Below are 19,117 nucleotides of genomic sequence, written 5' to 3'. Positions count from 1 at the left end.
GGCATCAACAAGAGGTTACTTTCACTGAAGAATGGCTGATGGTGTCCAGAACATCTCTTGTCAGCTGGGAAGGCACGTGGCTGGCATCTGCTGGTCCTTTGCTCCTGGGCTGTGTTCCAAAAATGGCTTTCTCTTCTTAGCTTAGCATCTCCAGAAGTCCTTCTGCCTATAAGTCCAAGCATCTCTAAGCATCAGCAAGCATCTCTCCAAAAGTCTCTCAGCTGCTGTCAGCTCCTTCAATCTGTAAACTCTCTTATAGGACTCCAGTGATTTAATTAAGACCCCCACTGAATGGGCAGGGCCCATATCTCCATGGAAATAATTTAATCGAAATCTTGCCCACAGTTGATTTGAGTCATAACTCCATGGAAACACTCAATCAAAAGATTAATGTCTTCCCTCACAAGATTACATTAAAGAACATGGCTTTTGGGGGACATGATATATCCAAACCAGCACACGAGCTAACTGAAACATCTGCCAAGTACTTCTAAATTTGGTGGTGTCACAGATATGCAAATATTAACAATACTGGGCAAGACAGGTAGTTTACAAATGTAATTTAAAAACCATAGGGAATATGCTGTGCCTTAAATACTATATTTTAAATGTATTTTATGAATCATTACTTTATCATTCACATTAAAGTAGTAAGCCTTATTTAATATTTAGATATAAATTAATTATGATGTACCCTAGTGTTCATTTGTAACTTCAAGTTCATTGAGTACATCTTGTGTTGTAAAGTGTGCATGTGATCCCATGCTGAAATTGAGTAATATGCAGCATATCTCAGGCAATTTAAATAGTATTTAACAGTTTGAGGCATCCCAAAGGGGTCATTAAGTTGGACATTATGTGAAACTGTCAGTGTCTCATTAAATTCTTACAAGCATCATTTTGAAAAAAAATGAATTATTTTTAACTTAAAGAATTCTGAAGAATAGGAAATTGTTGGTTTTTTGGAGGTAGGGGTGGGGGAATTGCTGAGGAGTTCTCTTAATCATGTCCAGTTTGAAGAACATTTTTTTTGAGAGTAAATGGAAGCAAAATGAGAATAGAATAGTTCCTAGAACTCTGAGAGAGTTCTGTTCAGCCAGGTGTAGCTTCTTGATGTACAGTGTCTGCCCCCTTTTTTAGATGTTTCTTTTTGACAAAGTGTGACCTTTCATTGCTGTGCTCTAATCATGAGTGAGTCACCTCATAGGTCTTGTGATACATATGTCTCACAGGTTTATCCAAACAAGGGACTTTTGACAGTGGAAGAATTCCTAAATTCTTTGCTGAGGAATAATTAATTACTGTTTTTACTCTGTTAACTTGGGAAGTGTGTTTGGTGTTTAGAAGGTGATGTTTAACTGTTCTAAGTAACGATGAGGAAGTATGTATTTTGTAAATTAAATAAGCTTTGCAAATAATCTTTTAAAATTTGTAACAGTCTCTACTTTGCAAAAACATAGAAGGTAGGTTTTAAATTTTTTAAATTGGTTTTTAAGATAATTCCTTCCTACCATATTGAAGAATACTAAAATTCGGGTTTTAGAAACTTGAAGTTTGGAAGAGAAGTGTTGAATACATTCAAAAGGCTAGAAAATTCATAGGGGACATTAATCTTGCTCCTCTAGAATGTAGTTTTTCTTATTCTGTTTCATTGCAGCATTTGTTCTTTATTTGAGTACTATTATCTATTGAATTAGGAAAGTGAAATTTTGGTAGGATGGGGAGAATTTTACAAAGTTTTAAATATAGCAAGTAATTAAAGCAAGTTTATTCCTTAATATCTAGAATGTAAATTCCTTGAGAACAAGACTGAGTCTTTCTTGTTCACACTATATTCCTAGCACCTAGAATCATGCCTGGCGCATAATGGGCACTCAATAAATGTTGAATGATTGAATTAAAACTTAAGTAATTTTAAAACTAGAGTGTATCATGTAGAGAGTAACACCTGCTAGTGCAATGTTAGACTGCTACCATTGTACAATGTGACTATTTGGAAGGTGTCTTTACCTCGAGCTAATTCCATAGCTGTGTCTTGGTTAAGTATTCAAAAGGAAATAAATGACATTCTGTTCTTTAATTGGGATTATGAAATTCTTTGCTAATATAGATGTACAATAAGAAATTTAAACATTAGAGTTCTTGGACTATAGCCAAGCTGGTGTGCATTCAGAAGCAAGAATAAGACTAATGGTGGCCCTCAAAATCATGTCATATGAACAGCTGAAGAATGAGAGGATATTTTGCCTGATAAAAATGTGTGGTCTTCAGAAATCTTAAGGGATATCCTGGATAGAATGACTATACAATATGTTCAAATTAGGACACTTTTGAGGGTAAGAGGGGGTATTAATTATTCCAGCATATCAGTGCAAACCCAGGATCATCTTGGGAAAACTGGAATGTGTGGTTTCCTTGAGAGAAAGATAGTGAGGGATGACTTGTTTGTTAATATCTCCATAGGATATAACTAGAATCAAATGAGTAAAAGTTTCAAAGAACCATGTTTTGCCTTAAGATTAGAAATACCTTTTAAGAATTACGTTTGGCCAAAGGTAGACTCCTTCAGAAGATCAGTGAGGGTGTTACGGAGAGAATTCAATCATTGGATGGTATTGGTGATTGAATCATAGCCCCCACAAAAGGCATGTTCAGGTCCCAACTCCTCGTCCTGTGGGTGTAAACCTATTTATAAATAGGACCTTTGAATGTGTTATTAGTTTAAGGTGTGCCCAAACTGAAGAAGATGGGCCTTAATCCAATATGGCTGATGTCCTTATACGCAAAGCAAATTGGACACGGAAGGAGAAGCCAAGTGGAGCAGGAAGAAACTGGAAGTCAACAGAACTGGTAGAGAAAGGAGAAGATGCTACCATGTGCATTGCCATGTGACAGAAAAGCCAAGGAACCCCAATGATTGCCAACCAGCCAAAAGATATTGACCCCAAGAGGAAGCGAGCAAGCCTTTTTGTTTCAGCAGCTGGGAAACTAAAACAGATGGATATTTACATTAGATTACTTTTAAGATTTCTTTTTTGCCTTCAGATTCATTTACAGTCTTCAAGCAGCAATAACCGGGATGATAGATATTAGCGGAAGCCATGGTGGGATGAGGAAGATGGATCACTGGTGTGTTCATATAAGTTTGTGATGTGTGGGTGCAAGCCTGTGTGCGCTTGTGTGTGTATGTGCACAGTATGAATGTATGGGTATGTATATATGTGTGTGTGAGGATTATTTATATATAGTTAATTTGCAGTTGAAATAGAGGTCTGGATTGGTAGTTTGGTGGTGGGAGGCCCAAGTGCCAGGAGACTTTCTGAGAAAGTTCACTGTTGCATAACTTACCTGTAAAAAGGATAAAGGAGTCTGTAGTATAGTTAACTGTAATGTATCAATGTCAATTTCCTGGTTTTGATATTGTACTACAGCTATTATAATACATCAACATTGAGATAAACTGGGTACATGGGACTCGTTGTACTATTTTTGCAACTCCTGGTGAATCTGTAATTATTTCACCATAAAAGGATTTACAAAAGGAAAAAAAAGAGGCTAGGGAATACACTAACTTGAATGTCAGAGTAATGGCAAGATTTGATCCCCTTACTGCCAGTTAGATCTTCTGGTTTGTGTGTAGCCAGATAATCATTCTGCATTTGGGGGTATGTATGTGTGTATGTATATGTATCCTGTTTACAAGGGAGATTATTGAAGATATGGCTGGATCTCCCAGATTCATTGTCACTTCTTGAAAAACAACTTAAGTAGGAAGCTTTATTAACATAAGACGTCAAGTCTTTGTTATAAAAGATGCCACCTACTTTGTAAACCTTTCACTCTTTATCAGGTCAAATGCCTTGGCATTTTATAATCAAGATAGCTTCCCAACTTTATCTAATTCTTGCCAGGCAAAATTCTTAGACCACCTCGGCATTGCAAAAATGAAGGATCTTCTATTTTGCAGCTGAAGTATGATTGTACAAATGTGTGGAAATGGTTCAAATTGAGTAGATGAGGAAAGACTGGTACTTATTTTTTTTAAAGTTCTTTATTGTGTTGAGTTATTTAATAACTATAACAGTTTCATGATTATTGCCATTTTAAAGATGACAAAACTATGGCACAAAGAATTGAGGCCATTGGCCCAAGTGCCCACAGACAGTACATGTCTGAGCTAGGAGTCAGACCCAGTTAGAATCATGTGCTACATTTTTTCCCCTTAACTCTGGATGTTATATAGGAAATGAACATGAAAATAATGGAGATAAGAAGGAAGGCTGGCTAGTGACCAGGGGACCCAAAGAACTAAATGACAGTGAGTTCTCTAGTGTATTAGTTTTCTCCAGAAACAGAACCAAGGGGATTTATTATAGGAATTGGCTCTTGTGACCATGGAAATTGGCAAGTTTGAATTACATAGGGCAGGCTGCAAGTTGGGAACCAGAGGTGATACTGAATTCTCCAGGAGAAGCTGCAAGTTGGGGACTCGCTGAAGTCCCCAGGAGAAGTTGGCTGGCTGAAGTAAAGATAGAAATTCTTCTTTTTGACTGCTGAAATCCTGGTTTCTCTCTTTAAGGCCACATACTGATTGGATGAGGAGATTCCTCTCATTGCCGAGGGCAGTCTTCTTTGTTGATTGTAGGTGTAATCAGCCACAGATGTAACTGATGGTTTAAATCCACACAACACCCTCACAATAACAGGCCAGTGCTTGCTTGACCAAACAACTGGACACCATATTTGCCAATTTGAATGTATTTGAATATATTATGTCCCCCAAAACGCCATTATCTTTGATGTAATCTTGTGTGGGCAGACGTTATGAGTGTTGATTAGATTGTAATTCTTTAAGTGTTTCTGTGGAGATGTGCCCCACCCAACTGTGGGTGGTGACTCTGATTGGACAATTTCCATGGAGGTGTTGCCCCACCCATACAGGGTGGGCTTAGATTAAATCACTGGAGCCATATAAATGAGCTAACAAACAGAAGGAACTCAGTGCAACTGCGAGTGACATTTTGAAGAGGAGCCACAGCCAAGAGGGGCACTTTGAAGAATGAGCAGAAGCTGAGAGAGGAACTGCAGTTTACAGAGACATTTTGAAGTCAGCCTTTGAAAGCAGACTTTTGCTCCGGAGAAGCTAAGAGAGGACAAACGCCCAAGAGCAACTGAGAGTGACATTTTGGAGAGGAGCTGTGGCCTAGAGAGGAACGTCCTGGGAGAAAGCCATTTTGAAACCAGAACTTGGAGCAGACGCCAGCCACATGCCTTCCCAGCTAACAGAGGTTTTCTGGACACCATTGGCCATCTTCCAGAGAAGGTACCTGTTTGTTGATGCATTACCTTGGACACTTTATGGCCTTAAGACTATAACTCTGTAATCAAATAAGCCCCCTTTTATAAAAGCCAACCCGTTTCTGGTGTTTTGCATTCTGGCAGCATTAACAAACTAGAACACCATAACGTAGCCCAGATGACATATGAACTTAAGCATCACACCTGGGTTCTTTTTTTGCCTCATATATCCCAAACTGGATGCTGGAGAAACCAGCAACTCAGAAAAGCTAATAGGGAGAGACAAAGAAAAAAAACCCAAGGAAAGCTGATCTTTCCATTTATAGGACCATGAAAGGGGCAGCTTAGAAAGACAGAAAACTTTTAAACAATACCTGTTCTGCTCCAGCCAAGCATCGCAGAAAAAACTGTGGCGCTATTCCCACCCTCACTGGCAAAGGCTTAGGGGAATGCCTAGAGTTCCATTCTTGCCAGGGTATACGAGACACTACACCTCCCTTGTTAGGGTGTTGTCAGAAAAAGCTAAGGGGGAAGCTGGGGCTTGTATCTCTTCTGTATAGAAATGAAACATGCCAGTTCAGACCATATGTTCTGGTTTGCTAATGCTGCCTTTTGCAAAATACCAGAAATGGGTTGGCTTTTATAAAGGGGTTTATTTGGTTACACAGTTACAGTCTTAAGGCCATAAAGTGTCCAAGGTAAGGCATCAACAATCAATTGGGTACTTTCACTGGAAGATGGCCAATGGCATCCAGAAGACCTCTGTTAGCTGGGAAGGCACGTGGCCGACATCTGCTCTGGAGTTCTGGTTTCAAAATGGCTTTCTCCCACGATGTTCCTCTCTAGGCACCTGCTTGCTCCTGGATTGTGTTCTCCAAAATGTCTCTGTAAGCTGCAGCTCCTCCAAAATGTCACTCTCAGTTGCTCTTGGGGCGTTTGTCTTCTCTTAGCTTCTCTGGAGCAAAAGTCTGTTTTCAACTGCCATCTTCAAACTATCTCTTATCCGTAGCTAGCAGTAAGCTCCTTCTGTCTGAGCTTTTATAGGGCCCACACTGAGTGGGCGGGGCCACACCTTCATGGAAATGATCTAATTAGAGTTATCACCTAAAATTGGGTGGGTCATATTTCCATGGAAACACTCTAATCAGGAGGTCCCAATCTAATCAACACTAATACATCTGCCCACACAAGACTGCATTAAAGAATATGGCTTTTTCTAGGGGACATAATACATTCAAACCGGCACACCATACAAGGAGCCTGGACTTCTGACTCCACCTGGTGGTAAGGAGGCACCCCTTTCCCTCCCTGATGGGATGGTGTCAGAGGTGGACTAGTGGAGATTCAGGACTTTGTTCACTGACTAGCAGTAATGAAGCCACATCCAGTGGTACAGTTACATAGCACCCTGTGTTATGGAAGAACTAGGGTGGTATCAGCAGAGGCCTGAACTCCCACTCCCACGCATCAGTCATGAGGAGCCCCATCTCCTTCCCCCAGGTGTCAATAAAGGCTAAGTGAGGAACTTGAAATTCTACCCTCACCTGGGAGTGAGCCAGCACTCCCAACTTCCTCCATTGTAGTGTCATCAGAGGAGAACTGGTTAAATAAAACATTTAAATATGATCTAGAATCTCATGACATAATACCCAAATGTCCAGGTGTCCACTGAAAATAATTCATCATGCCAAGAACCAGAAAGATTTCCACTTAGGTAAATATAAATGAAATAGGTATTAGAATTATCTGACAAGAATTTTAAAACAGCCATCATTGGAGTGCTTCAGCAATCAGTTGTGACTGTGCATGAAACAAACGAAAACAATATTAAACCTTATTGGAAAAAAGTAGAAAGTCTTAGCAAAGAAATAGGAGATAAAAAGGAAAACCAAATGGAAATTTTCAAATTGAAAAATGCAGTAAGAAAAGGAAACAAACAAACAGACAAACAAACTTGAGGGGCTCAGCAACAGAAAGGATAACACAGAGGAAAGTCAGTGAACTTGTGGAACAATATAAATCACCCAATCTGAAGAATAGAGAAAAATAGACTGAAAAGAAAAGCAAACAGAGTCTCAGAAACCCGTGGTACTCAATCAAAAGATTTAACTTTCGTGTCATTGGAGTTACAGAAGAAGAAGGGAAAGAGGGTGAGGCTGAAAAGTATTTGGAGAAATAAAGGCTGAAAATTTCCCAAATTTGGCAAAAGACATAAACCTACAGATTCAATAAGCTGGGTGATACCCAAACTGGATAATCACAAAGAAATCCAAGGCAAGGCACATCACAGTCAGAATTCTAAAATCTAAAGACAAAAAATCTTGAAAGCAGTATGAGAGAAACAATCCTTTACCTACAGGAGAAAAACAGCTTGAATGGCAGTGGATTTCTCATCAGAAACCATGGAGGCCAGACAACACATTTTTTTAAGTGCTAAAAGAAAAGAATATTGATCCAGAATTCTATATTCAGTGAAAATATCCTTCAGGAATGAAGGGGAAATAAGGCATTCTTAGGTGAAAAAACATTAAGATAATTTGTCACTGGCGCATTTACCCTAAAAGAATGACTAAAGGCAGCTCCCTAAACAGAAAGGAAATGATAAAACAAGGGATCTTGGAACATTAGGAAGAAATGAAAATGGGAAGAATGAAATATGAGTAAATACAAAAGATTTTCCTTTTCCTCTTGAATTTTCTAAATTATGTTTTTTGGTTGAAGGAAAAAATTATAACACTATCTAATGTGGTTCTAAATGTATGTGGAGGAAATATTTAAGACAATTACATTATAAATGGGGGAGAGTAAAGGGGCATAAGGGGAGGTAAGATTTCTACACTACATGTGAAATGAAAAAAATTGTGATAACAGCGGACTACAATGTTATATATATGTAATGGGATAAATAGGACAACCACTAAAAATGCTATACTACGAGATAAACTCAAATACACTATAGATAAACCAAGATGGAATTCTAAAATATATTTTAATAACCCACAAGAGGCAGGAAAAAAAGAAAACAAAGAAATGAAAAACATAGAGAACAAATGGAAAACAAAATATAATATGGCAGAGTTAAGCCCTAACATATCAATAATTCCATTAAAACTAAATGTTCTAAATACATAATTAATAGAGATTGGCAGAATGGATTAGAAAACATGTCCCACAACATGGATGAACCTTGAAGACATAATGCATAGCGAAATAAGCCAGGCACAAAAAGAGAAATATTATATGCTACCACTAATGTGAACTTTGAAAAATGTAAAACAAATGGTTTATAATGTAGAATGTAGGGGAACTAGTGATAGAGAGCAATTAAGGAAGGGGAAACAATAATTCAAGAAGAACAGACAAGCTGTCGTGGGTAAATTTAACATTCTGGGAATGCCCAGGAATGACTATGGTCTGTTAATTTCTGATGGGTATAGTAGCAACAAGTTCACAGAAATGTTGCTATATTAGGTTACTTTCTTGGGGTAGAGTAGGAACATGTTGGAAGTAAAGTAGTTAGCTTAGGTTAGTTGTCTTTTCCTTACTTCCTTGTTATGGTCTCTTTGAAATGTTCTTTTATTGTATGTTTTTTTTTTTAATTTTTAAAAAATTTTTTTATTTTTCATACAGTTGATTTAGAAAAAAAAAAGGTTAAAAAAAAAAAAAAGGAAAAAAATATGCAGAGCCCCCTTGAGGAGCTGGTGGAGAATGCAGGGGTGTTGGCCTGCCCTACCTCGATGGTTGCTGGCATGCCCACAGACATGGGGGACTGGTGGTTTGATGGATTGAGCCCTCTACCATGGAATTTGCCCTTGGGAAGACTGTTGCTGCAAAGGGGAGAGGCTAGGCCTCCCTATAATTGTGCCTAAGAGCCTCCTCCTGAATGCCTCTTTGTTGCTCAGATGTGGCCCTCTCTCTCTACCTAAGCCAACTTGAAAGGTGAAATCACTGCCCTCCCCACTACGTGGGATCAGACACCCAGGGTAGTGAATCTTCCTGGCAACATGGAATATGACTCCCGGGGAGGAATGTAGACCCGGCATCGTGGGACGGAGAACATCTTCTTGACCAAAAGGGGGATGTGAAAGGAAATGAAATAAGCTTCAGTGGCAGAGAGATTCCAAAAGGAGCCAAGAGGTCACTCTGGTGGGCACTCTTATGCACAATATAGACAACCCTTTTTAGGTTCTAATGAATTGGGGTAGCTGGTGGTGGATACCTGAAACTATCAAACTACAACCCAGAACCCATGAATCTTGAAGACAATTGTATAAAAATGTGGCTTATGAGGGGGGCCAGTGGGATTGGGGGGGCCATGGGGATCACACTCCCGTTTGTCTAGTTTGTGGATGGATGAGTGGAAAGGTGGGGGAAGGAAACAAACAAACAAACAGACAAGGGTGCCCAGTGTTCTTTTTTACTTTACTTGCTCTTTTTCACTTTAATTATTATTCTGGTTATTTTTGTATGTGTGGTAATGAGGGTGTCAGGGATTGATTTTGGTGATGAATGTACAACTATGTAATGGTACTGTGAACAATTGAATGTACAATTTGTTTTGTATGACTATGTGGTATGTGAATATATCTCAATAAAATGAATATATAAAAAACAAAACAAAACAAAAAAAACATGTCCCAACTATATGTGTCAATAAGAAACTCACCTTGAATATAATAATAAAGGTAAGTTACATGTAAAAGGATGGAAAATGATGTATCATGTAAACATTAAGCAAAGGAATGCAGGAGTGGCTATATTAATATTAGATAAGATAGGTTTTGGAGCAATGAAAATTACCAGAGACAGAGAGGGATGTAATATAATGATAAAAAGGTCAATCTCCCAAGAAGACATAGCAATCCTAAATGTGAATATACCAAACATTAAAGCTGTACAATCAAGGAAAAACTAGTAGAACTGAAAGGAGAAATAGACAAATCTACAATGATAGAGACTTCAACACCCTCTTTCAACTTTTGATAGAATAACTAGAGAGCAAATCAGCAAGTTTATAGTAGAGTTCAACAAGCCTATCAACCAACAGGATGTAATAAACATTTATGAAACACTCTACCCCAAAACAGCAGAATATGCATTCTTTACAAGTACTCAAGGCACATATACTGAGATAGACCATATCCTGGCCCATAAAACAAACTCAATAAATTTGAAAGAACTGAAATCATATAGAGTATGTTTTCTGACCATATAAGAATGAAACTATTAATCAATAATAGAAAGATAACAATATTTCCAAACGTTTAGAAACTAAACAGCGCACTTCTAAATAATCCATAGGCCAAATGGGGAGTCTCAAAGGTAATACAAAGTACATATAATTGAATGAAAATGAAAGTACAACATACCAGAATTTGTGGGAGGCAGTTAAAGCAGTTGGAGAGAGAAGTTTATACTACTAAATGCTTATATTAGAAAAGTGGAAAGTTTCAAATCAATAATTTAAACTCCCACTTAAAGAAAGAAACTGTAACCGAGAAGTTAGGATTTAAGGGCTGATTATGAATACTGAGTCATTATATAGATATTCCTTTTTACTTTCTGATATATTAGAGTAGACAGAGGGAAATACCTGAAAGCTGAGCTGTAATCCAGCTGTCTTAATTTCTGATAATGATTGTATAGCCTTTTTCTTGTTCCCTTGTGATTGTAAAAACCTTGCAACTAATCTTCACTTGTATTCATGTATCCAGTTTTTCTACTTTAAAGTCTTATAATCACTAAAGACAGCCTCTAATGTTTATTAATAAAGGGTCTTGGGTCAGCCCTGAATAACTCACCCCAAGTCCAAAGTTATCTTGATAACCAAAGCTGGATCTAACCAAAGTGTGCCTGCCTGACATGCACAATAGCTTAGATTTTAACCTACAAGTCACCTATACCTCATTATAATACTAAAAATCATGCCCATCATCATATTAAGGCCACCATTTTCTTGCATATGTTCTGTGACTAAGAATGTAATCAATCTGCATATGCTCAATAATTACATCACCTCTAATTATATCATCTGGGGCCACTGTACTCGTTATCCTAAAACCTGTCCATCTTTTGATACCATAAAGCTATCAGAAATATTGCAGCTCTAGGAGACAGATTTTGGACCAATAGGCCATCTGTTCTCCTGCTTTGTGCCTAGCAATAAAACTCTCTCTTTGAAACCCAGTATCTTAGGAGTTGGTCATTAGAGCGCACTGGGGAAAGAACCCACCGCCATGGTCTGGTAACAAAACTAGAAAAAGAAGAACAAAATGAACCCAAAGCAAGCAGAAGGAGTAAAATAATAAAAATAATCCAAGCAAAAATCAATGAAATTGCAAATAAAATCCATAGAGTAATCAATGAAACAAAAAGCTGCTTCTTTGGAAATACCAGTAAAATCAACAAATTGCCAGCAAGACTGACAAAGAAAAAGAATGACACAAATTATCAATCCCAGGAATGAAACAGGGATATTATTATAGATCCTGCAGGCATCAAAAGTTTAACAAGGGAATATTATAAACAACTCTATGCAAATAAATTTGACAACTTAGATGAAATTGGCCAATTTTGAAATCACAAACTACCTCAGCTCTCCCAAATGAAAATGGATCATTTGAATAGCCCTGTACCTGTTAAGGGAATAGAATTCATAATTAAAAATAAAAATAAAAAAAAAACTCCAAAAATGAAATCTCTAGCCCAAGTGGTTTTAGTGGAGAATTCTGTAAAACTTATGAAGACTTGATACGAATTCTACTCATTCTCTTCCAGAAAATAGAAGCGGGATATGTCTCAGTTCATTTTATAAGGCTAGTATTACCCTGATATAAAAATCAGACAAAGATAGTATAAAAAAGAAAACTACAGAGCAGTATCTCTCATGAATATAATTGCAAAAATCCTCAACAAAATGTTAGCAAATAGAAATCAGCAATATCTAAAACAAATTATACACCATGATGAAGGGGGTTTGATTCCAGAGCTGTAAGGGTGGTTCGGTGTTTGGTTCAATGAGTGATTTACCGTATTAACAGGCTAAAGAAGAAAAGTGACATGATTCATATCAACTGATACAGAGAAAGCATTTGAAAAATTCAACATCAATTCATGATAAAAACTCTGTTACCAGGAATAGAGGGGAACTTCCTCACCTTGGTCAAGAATATCTACAAAAACTTATGGCCAATATTATACTTAATGATGTATATCAGTGCTTTCCTCCTAAGATCAGTAGCCAGGCATACTCTCAGCACTGCTGTTTAGCATAGCCCTGGACATTCTAGACAGCAGTATAAGGCAAGAAAAGGAAAAAAAGAGAATACAGATTAGAAAAGAAGAAGTAAAAAGTCACTGTATGAAAGTGACTTGATGATCTGTGTATAAAATCCCATAGAATTTACCCTAAACTCTTAGTACTGATAAGTGAGCTTGGCAAGGTAGCAAGATAGGAGATCAGCATACAAAAATCTGTTGTATTTCTATATACTAATTGTGAGTACGTGAAAACTGGAATTAAAAATACACTGCTATTTACAGTTTCCTCCCAAATATTAAATTATTTAGATGTAAACCTAACAAAACACGTACAGGACTTCTAGACTGTAAATTCAAAATGCTGATGAAAGAAATCAAATATCTAAATAATGGAGAGACATACTATATTCATGGATTGGAATACGTAACATAGAAAAGATGTAAATTCTCCCCAAATTGATATGCAAGTTTAACACAATTCTTATCTAACTATCAGCAAGATATTTTGTAGCTATAAACCAGATTATTCTAAAATTTATGTGGAAAGGCATAGCAATTTGACTAGCTAAAACAGTTTTGAAAACAAAGAAAAAAGGGGTATAATCACTCAACCTGATTGTAAGACTTATGTAGATACAGTAACAAGACTGTGTGGTATTGTGGTGGGGTAGAGATATAGCTCAATGGAGCAGAATAGAGAACACATAAGTAGACCCACACAAATGTGGCTAACTGATTTGTGTCAATGGCACAAAAACATTTCAACATAGATATATTTGCTGAAACAATTAAATAATGATTTGCAAAAATATGCACCTCAACCTAAACCTCACACCTTATATAAAAATTATCTGGACATGGTTTATAGATTTAAATGTAAAACATAAAACTATATAACTTTTAGATGAAAACACAGGAGAAAATTTTCAGGACTTGGACCTTGACGAAGAGCTTTTAGACATAACATCAAAAACATGTGCTATAAGAGAAAATATTAACCATAGAACCATACCACACAGAGTGAACTCTAATGTAAGCTATGGACTTAAATTCATAGTTATTAGTTCATCAGTTGTTAACAAATGTACCACACTAATGCAAAATGTTAGTAATAGGGAAAACTGCATGGGTGTTTGTGTGGGAGAATTCTGTACTTTCTGCATAATTTTACTATAAACATGCAACTTTCTTAAAAAATAAATGCTGTTAAAAATAGGAAATATTGATAAGTTGGACTTTATTAAGATTAAAAACTTTTGCTCTGCGAAAGGCCCCATTAAGAGGATGAGAAGACAAGCCATAGACTGGGAAAAATGATTTGCAAACCATATATATGACAAAGAACTTGTCTAGAATATATAAGGGCCTCTAGAATATATAAAGGCCTCTTGAAACCCAACAGTAAGAAACAAAACAAAACAAAGAATACAATTAGAAAATGACCAAGGACAAGAACACCCATTTCACCAAATGAAATGATGGTAAATGAGCCATCATCACTAGCCATTAAGGAAATGCAAAATAAGACCACAATGAGAAATCACTACACACTTATTAGTTAACATTATCTGTAGTAGCCAGGAACTAAAAACAACAAAATGCCTTACAATAGGTAGATGGTTGAACTGTGTTATATCTATACCATGGAATATTACTCAGCAATAAAAAGGAATGAACTGTTCATACACATATCATCTGGGATAGTTCACAAGGGCATTATGCTTAGTGGAAAACGCCAATCTTGTATGATTCCAGTTATGTACATTCCCCAATGACAAAGTTATGGAGTAGGAGGTTGCCAGGATTTAGAGATGATGGGGGAGAAGGGGTTGGGTGTTACTACAAAGCTGGTAGAATGAGGAAGATATTTGTGGTGAAGAATCCTTCTGTATTTTGATTATGCTGGTGGTTACACAAATGTATATATGTGATAAAATGACATAGCACTGTATGCACATTGTACTAGTGTCGATTTTTTGGTTTTTATATTGTACTTTAGTTATGTAAGATGCAACCAATGGGGGAAACTGGGTGAAGGGCGTATGGGCTCTCTCTGATACTACTAGCTTTGCAACTTTCTGTGAATCTATAATTATTTTAAAACAAATAGTTTTAAGAAATTGCAGCATGTATGTTTATTAGTCTTATTTGTGTTATCCTGTATATCTTATCACTTTTATCATGTCTGTCTGTCTGTCCGTCCGTCTGTCCATCCATCTTTATCTATTTATCTATCTATCTGTCTGTCTATCTATCTCTATTCCTTAATTCATTCTATGGAAGTATTGAGGTAATTTAGGACAAAGACATGTAAATGAAACTAATGATAAAGTAGATAAAGATTACTAATTAGTGCTATAATTCATTGATTATCTATTACAACAAAAGTCAACTAATCCAACATGGTTGCAGGTTTTTCTGGTAAATTTAATGTTATTCTGTTGCTATGTTTAAGAAGTTACCTGTATAATATTTCTTATAGTAAATGTATAGTACTTTGTTGAATATGTAAGAAAATATGGTCTACTACTATATTGTTAGTACAGGAGGACCTTGTTTTACACAAACTCAACACATGAGAATTCAGATATACACAATTGGCAATTGAAAAAAATAAAGGCAGAGAGAGAATTAAAATTTTTATAAATTGTTTCTATGATTAATTTTGTTTACTTATTGTTACTAGAGTGTTTATTTGCCTTATTTATAAAAATAATGTGTGATAAGTATGTTCATATAAGAAATACTTATTAAATAATGAGGTTCGCTATTATGTGTGATTTTCAGCTTACATGAAGGGTCTTGGAAAGTATTGGTCATGTAAAATGAGATCCTTACTCTATATAGTTTATGTAAGTATACTATAAAGATACTAGTTCATGATAACAATTATCTAATAAATTAGAGCCTGCAAGTATGATATAACCACAGTTTCAGTAAATTATAGTGTATTCAGACAGTACTATAGAAGTTGATAAATCTAAAATGAAGAAATCTATCACAGTGGTTTAGTATTAGCATGCTGTAATAGTGTTGCTACTGAAAATCTATATTTATAGATACTTAAAAATATATTGAAAAATCTGTGACTACCATGTTTGGTGGAAGCATGTGCTATCTTTAATAGTTCTTTCATCCAATATTCTCATAACAGTAGTTGATATTGAAATAATAAGAGATACAGGAGAAACTTGTGAGCACTCTGGCCCTGACACCAATTTATAGCTATTACAAATCGAGGAGAGCCCACTGTATCTTTCTAGATTGCTTTTTGTTTGCTAAGAGCCAAACTTTAGGATTACACACTACTTGGGACTGTGCATTATTTTAAGCTCTTTACATAAATTATTTAATGCTCTCATAATTACTAATTACTGCATATAAAAACCTGAACTCAAAAAGGTTAAATATCTGCTTTAATCACTTTGAACCTGGGTTCAAACCCTGAGTGGCAGAGCTAGGGTTTGAACCCAGGTCTGTCTCTTTCCAAAACCAGAGCTCTTTTTATCATTATTCAGAACTATATTTTATATCATGATTATGATGTTTACATTCCTCATCAACTTACTGTATTTCAATATAATTTTTCCTTAAACTTACTTTTTTAAACCAGTGAGCTTTTATTAATATAAATTAATATACAAATAATAACTTTCTTAAACAAAAAAGCAGTCAGAATGCCCATACTGGCTGATGGAGTTTAGCTGAATGATTAACTTACTAAGTGGCTGAGTCAGGATCTCATTCGATCTTGCTAACCACGATGTATTGCTTGTTTTATAAACACTTTGATGCTTTCAAACTGTACCATTTTAAAGACAAATATTTAAATAATGATTATACTTATTGATTAAAAGATTAGAAATAGCAATGTACACATTAATTACCATCTTTAATGTATGAATCTCTGAAATTCTATGAGAACCAGTGGGAAATGCTATTTTAGATTATTCTATTTAATGGTCTCATACTATTCTGCCATATACTATAATTTATTAATCAGATCCCTATTGTTTGGTTCTTGATGTTGTTTTCCTTTCTTTGTGATGAATATTTTTAGAGATAAATTGTCTTCTATTATGATTTTCTTATTTTCTCTTTTTCCTATGTTTTTTTGTACGTATATACACATCTTGTCCTGTGTGTTCAAATGAGGTTAGAATGATATTAACACCTAAATTATACTAACTTGGTAGCTCATATCTGCATAAAGGTAGGATCTCATTCTCTCTCTTCCCCACCCCAGAAGTATTTCTTAGAGTTCTGACAGCCTCACATGCGTATAAAAATGAATCTGCTCCTACTAGAAGCTCCTATTCTGCCAGGTTTCTAGTCCTCCAGGTGTTATGGAGCCTCTTCTATCCTTCTTCTGCTCTAGGAAATGCTGTGGGGATGTTATGTCATGAGAGGGTCCACACTTTTTTTCTTTAAGTTCTCACTTGCTGCTTCAGGGTCTGGGAAGAATCCTTCCTCTTTCCTCATTGAGCCCTCAAAATACATATTGCCAAAAAGTCCTTCAGAAAGATCAAGTGGTTTACATTGCCATTGATAGTTTTAAAATGCTTGTTTCCTGGAACTTTCAACAATAGTGTTATCTTTATCTTTTTCAATTTGGCAGGTAAGTAACAGTCACCCATTGTTTTAGGTTTACAGTTCTTTGATTACTAGTGAGGTTGAATATTTTTCCTATATTAGCTATGTAGGTTTCTTCTTTTATGAATTATCTATTTATTAAGAATTTATCAAAATGTTAATAGTAAGTACTGTAAATATTTTATTTTGTTTTTGGCAGAGATGTTTTTGTTTTGTTTTAACCTTTCAGAAATATGGAAAAATATGTGTGTGTCTGTTCAGTAGTCTTTTTTTTTTTTTTTTTTTAATGATTTCTTTTTTGGTATCCTGTTTAAAATTCTTCTCTATCCCAAGATTTAAAAATAGACCTCTATATTTCTACAATGTCACTGCCATGAACAGGAAGATAACCATATTGGGGAAATTTTTCCTACCAGGAAGCTGCCATAATGAGAAAACTGCTGCTAAAAAGTAATTGTATATTTTTTTACTTAACTCTTTAATTTACTTATAGTTATTTTGGTATTTGAACAGTTGGTATCTGTTTTAATTCTCTAGGCTGCTCAAGCAAATATCAGTGCAGTAGTTCAGCTTAAACAATGGGAATTTATTTGCTAAGGTTTTGAGGCTAAAAGAAAGTCCAAGTCAAGGTGTCATCAAGGTGTTGCTTTCTTCCCAAAGACCAGTGTTCTGGGGCTGACTGCTGGTGATCTTTGGCTCCTCTGTCACATGGTGGCATCTCCTGGTCTTCCCTTCTCTTCTGGGTCCCGTCGCTGTCCAGCCTCTTGCTTCCCGTGGCCTTTTCTTTCTTTGTCTGAATTTCATTTCTTATAAATGACTTCAGTAATAATTTTAAGACCCATCCTGGTTGAGGTGGGACACACCTTAACTGAAGTAACTTCATCAAAAGGTCCTACTTACAATGGATGAGTTCACACCCACAGGAATGGTTTAAATTTAAGAACATGTTTTTCTGGGGTACATATAGTTTTAAACCACCACAGCACCTAACTTTATTTTTCTTAAGAGAGTTTACTATTTGCTCCAATAGTGAATACACTGTATGTTTTCCACTCATTTGAGATGACACCTTAATGTCTATTATTATTGGCCTTTCTCCAGACTTTTTATTCTGAATCATTATATGTTCCTATGCCAATGCCATGCTGTTTTAAATCACTGAATCACTATTCAAATATCAGCCTAAACATCCCATTCTTCCAGGGTTTTTCCTGATGTTCCCATGTCTGAATTAGACACCCTTCTTTGTTCCAGTTGCACATGTACTGCCATTTGCATTGCACTTATTTTACTGTTTTTAATTGCTGTGCTCCCATTGTTAAACTTTAAAGTCCTGGAGAGCAGAGACCATAGCTGGCTTGTTCATTGTTTTTTTGTCCATGTCTGGTACAGTGCCTGCACATAGCAGGTGCTCAGTAAATATTTGTTGACTTGATTTTTTGAATTTTAATAGGTGATAGGGGTGGGAGGACACTTGCCCCCCACCATCAGTTTGCCTCTTAATCTAGTGTATGATGTTAATTTTTTTCTATCTTCTCCCTCTTTTTCTTTATGGTTTTGCCTTTTGTGTTGCTAGATGAGTTTCTTTTTAATAATCACAAGGAACTTTTTGTACTTTCAGAGCATAACAAAGTATGTCTTCCTTTTCAATGTTAGTATTTCTGAGTAATCATGATTCTCATTTTAGCATTGTTAGAATATACTGCAATAAATTACACAAATACCTCTGAATTGTCCCTTCTAGCAGCCTAAACCTGCAGGATTTGTAAAAACAAACAAACAAACAAACAAAAAAACCAGTATTTCACAATTTGGTACTAAACAGTTTTTTATTTGATTGTTACTTTTTGTCATAGACTTGAATGAGTCAGTTATTTTGAAAGTACACTGGCATTTGACAAATGAATGCACCTCATTTTTCAGACAGCCCGGACTGTTTTGTGCAGTGTGAAAATCTTACCAATCC

General features: G+C 36.0%; 1 protein-coding gene across 3 annotated transcripts in view; it reads left to right on the top strand.

Annotated features, from left to right (window-relative positions):
• Positions 1–19,117, top strand: part of RPS6KC1 (ribosomal protein S6 kinase C1) — a 340,815-nt gene that overhangs the window by 170,323 nt on the left and 151,375 nt on the right. The gene's annotated exons all lie outside the window — the stretch shown is intronic.

The sequence above is a fragment of the Choloepus didactylus genome, chromosome 2 (genome assembly GCF_015220235.1).
Source record: "Choloepus didactylus isolate mChoDid1 chromosome 2, mChoDid1.pri, whole genome shotgun sequence".
In the NCBI taxonomy this organism is placed as follows: Eukaryota; Metazoa; Chordata; class Mammalia; order Pilosa; family Megalonychidae; genus Choloepus; species Choloepus didactylus.
This window is presented reverse-complemented; position numbering and strand designations above follow the sequence as displayed.